The 3,963-nt window shown below is 46.1% G+C and overlaps 1 pseudogene; it reads left to right on the plus strand.

Annotated features, from left to right (window-relative positions):
* Window positions 1-1,225: 1,225 nt before the first annotated feature.
* On the plus strand, window positions 1,226-3,478 carry LOC102767471 (annotated as a pseudogene).
* The last annotated feature ends 485 nt before the right edge of the window (window positions 3,479-3,963 follow it).

Below are 3,963 nucleotides of genomic sequence, written 5' to 3' on the forward strand. Positions count from 1 at the left end.
AGATATGTCATCACTATCAGATGGTGGCCACCAGAAGTTTACTTGTTCAGACTTAGTTTCGCTATATGTTCTGATTCCCCAGACATTCTCCCATTATAGCTCTATGGTCACAATGTAATTGTTAAAAGCATCTCCTTACTCTAAAAATTTTCTGTGTTGGATGACAAATTATATAGTTACTAGAGGTCTAGTGCATGAAATTCATGAACTCAGGGAGGAGGGGAGGGTTCCCTCAGTCCAGCCTATCTCATCTCACAGTCTGGGAGCCCTCAAGGGATGTCCAGCAGGGAACAGGCCAAAGCAGTGGTCAGACATCCTTAGCACTGCTGTGGAGGAGAGAAAAGCTCCTGCCACTGCCACTGCATTCACCAGCTTTGAGCCCAGCTTCTGGTTGAGTGGCACTCCCTCTATGGGAGCGCACTGACCACCAGGGGGTAGCTTCTGCACTGAGCGTCTTCCCCCTGGTGGTCAGTGCATGTCATAGCAACTGGTCATTCTACCATTTAGTCGATTTCCATATTAGCCTATTAATATATAGGTTATGGCTGAACCAGAAACAACTGGCCCAAATTCTAGAAGGCAGGTGAGTCTAGGATCTGGGGTGGCATATGAAGGTGTCTGATGCACAGTCTAGATAGAACATTGTTCTGGATATCCCCTATCTTCAAATATGCTATCTTGTCAGTCAATCACTAGGAGAGTATGAGAATGCCTTCTTTCTTTGTTCAGAAATGTTACCCTTAATGTTCTGGGGACCTAACTCTTTTCACCATTTGTCCATTAATATTTGAAGATATTCATGAAATTAAAAATGATAAAATGTGGAGGTGGGGAGGGGAGATTGTGCTGACCTGAAATTCTATAAGAAGGTGATGAGATGTTTATGCAGATGAGATATCCATATGACTTTAGAAAAATAAGTATGTTGAGTATAAAATTAAACCTAAAATTTATGGCCTTTCAGAACCATTTAGTGCACTGAAAGAGTTTAATTAACTGGGCCATACATACTATTAAAAATGGTCTCTGTTTCAAACTATTTCAAGAAAATTCATGTAATTTAAAAATTGTTACAGTGCACTAAATTCAGCCAAGTCTAGAAAGAGAATTATCAAGAAAATTTATCTTTCCAAATAATCTCTATTTTCAAACAACCCAGGTACAGTAGTCAATGTATTGTTCTGCTCATTATAATTTTGGCTTCAAAGGTAAAAGTTAATTGGATATGTTGAAAATCCCAAAGAAACTCCAGAGGTAAAAGCAGTTTCTTTCAATTATGAAGTGTCCGTGCATATCAGGTGAGCTATGGTAGGAAGCAAAAGAAATGTTGATCTTGAGGCATACCAATATGCAAATCATAAGGCAAGGGGCAAGAGTTTTCTAAAGATTTCTCTCCCACATAATTATATTTGCACTTAAAAGCACAAAAATAAATTTCTGAAGGATTTGGTCACAACACCAGGGAGGAAAAGGATACCAAAAGAAACATTAGCAATTAATTGCCAAGAAAGCTCTCTGCTAAGGCACAAAAGAGAGGATTGAGTAGGTGAGTCATGGAGCCCTTTAATCAACATAACCAAAAGATCAATACATTAGGAAATTAATTTAGAAGAAAAACTGTGAGCCCTAGCTGGTTTGGCTCAGTAGAGAGAGCTTCGGCCTGTGGACCTAAAGGTCCCAGGTTCGATTCCAGTCAAGGGAACATACCTTGGTTGCAGGCTCCTCCCTGGTATGGGCCCTGGTCAGGACATGTGCAAGAGACAACCAATCAATGTGTTTCTCTCACATCGATGTTTCTCTCTGTCATTCCCTCTTTCTTCTACTCTGGCTAAAAGATCAATGGAAAAATTGATCAGGTGAGAATTAAGCAAAATAAAAATAATAATAATAATAATAATAATAATAATAATAATTTAAAATAAAAACTGAGAAAAATATAAACTTGCTTATCCTAATAGAGATACACTGTTTTCTTGATTCTATGACACAAATAGAAGCTGCATCATCAACTTATTAATAGGCTTTTTGAGAAAAACAATGTGCATGTTTGGTTTTTGTTGTTTTACTTTAATTGAACAAAAATACCATAATCTTCTATACTAATAAAAGGGTAATATGCTCTGGACATCCGTCTTTCCTGACAAAGCTGGAGCCAGAGCGAAGCTGCCCAGGTCCCAGGCCAGAGTGAAACTGCCTGGGTCCCTGGGTGAGCTGTGCCCACATCTACAGTGCCCGGAACCAGACGGCCCACAAGATCAGCCTGGCCAAGCTCACCTAGGGCAAGTGCTTCACCTCATCATGACTAACCTGGTGGCCCAGGGTCTGGACATCCTGCTGCTGGACAACGTCATCAACTTCAGCTTTCCAGTGGAGGGCAAGCTCTTCCTGCACCCCGTGGGTTGTGTGGCCGGGCTGGCAGAAGGGCACAGCCTACTTTTAGTGGCCCCAAATGAGGTCCTCAACCTGCTGGACCTGCACCTGTTCCTGGGCCCTGCCCTCACCCTTGCCCACTCCCACAAGGAACTCTCATGTGCGGTTGGTGTGGACAGCATGGTAGGCTGGGTGCCACAGAGCGTAGTGGACGATGAGGACTCTGGCCTGCAGAACACTCTGGAGGTGTCACTGCAGCTGCGAACCTGGGCTGTGTGGCTGACAATGCCCAGCAGCAGTATGTGTGCTGGTGGCCGGCGCCCTTGCCAGAGTTCATCAAATGGGCCAAGGAGCTGAATCTCGCAGGGCTGGGTCTGCACCCTCCTCTTCAACTCGAGCTTCAGGGAGGAGCTGCAGCAGCTGAGACTGGTGGACGCATCAAGCAGTACCACTCATGAGCAACCATCTTTGAGATCAACACCTCCAGCTGGGACCTAAGCAACCAGGTGATGCAGCCAAGCAGCTGAAGGACTGCAAGGCCATCGCCAGCTTCCAGGAGGGCCCGCAGGAGCGTCAGGAGGGCCTGGCTGGCCCAGCACTGAGCTGCCCAGGGTAGCAGGTGGAGCAGCCTGGGAAAGAGGAGGAGGAGGAGGAGGAAGAGAGAGAGCATGGAGGACATCTTCACAGAGGCTGTGGGCTGGAAACGGCAGCAGCCAGGACCTGAGTGGGGAGCCAAGAGGTGGAATGAAGAGGCCTGGCTGCTAGACCATGATTGCTATGTCCCACATTAGCCCAAGGACTTTGACGGTGAAGGGGGCCTGAGGTTGGTAGGGACAGGGGCATCTTTGAGCAGCAGGTGGCTGATGCTGTACTGGACCTGGTGAGGGACGAGGCCCAGAACCTGACCAGGGGCCGGCAGTAGCTCAAGTGGGACCAGAAGAAGTGGTTTCTGGGACAGTCAGGACAGGAGGACAAAAAGAAGATCAAGACAGAAAGTGGTTCATACATCAGCAGCTCCTACAAGTGAGACCTCTACCAGAAGTGGAAGCAGAAACAAAAAATCGCCATACACTCAACACCTGAGCCCCAGCGGGCCGCCAGCAGTTAGCCCTGTCGGAGGCGTTGTTTTGGCTGGATCCAGTCAGGGCATGTGCAGGAGGCAATCAATTGATGTGTCTTTCTCACATCCATGTTTCTCTCTCTGTTTCTCGCCTTCCCTTCTACTCTAAGAATCAATGAAAAATGTCCTCAGGTGAGGATTAACAAAAAAAACCAATATGCATACATACATACATACATATATAAAAATACATGGATATTGGGGGACTAGAGGGCAGGGTGTTCTTCTGGACAAAGCCACCATGGCGGGCCAAGGGAGAGGCAGTTAGGTGCAACCAGGCCAGCAGGGGAAGGCAGTTAGGGGTGACCAGGCTGGCAGCAGGGACAGTTAGACATGACCAGACCAACAGGGGAGGGCAGTTAGGGGCGACCAGGCCTCTGTTCCAAATATAATGTTTGACATTTTTTAACTCTTGGAATTTGTCACCCAAAGATTAGAAGAAACCTTATAGGATGGGATTAAACAGTATGGAT

This window comes from Myotis davidii, unplaced genomic scaffold, assembly GCF_000327345.1.
Source record: "Myotis davidii unplaced genomic scaffold, ASM32734v1 scaffold416, whole genome shotgun sequence".
Taxonomy (NCBI): domain Eukaryota; kingdom Metazoa; phylum Chordata; class Mammalia; order Chiroptera; family Vespertilionidae; genus Myotis; species Myotis davidii.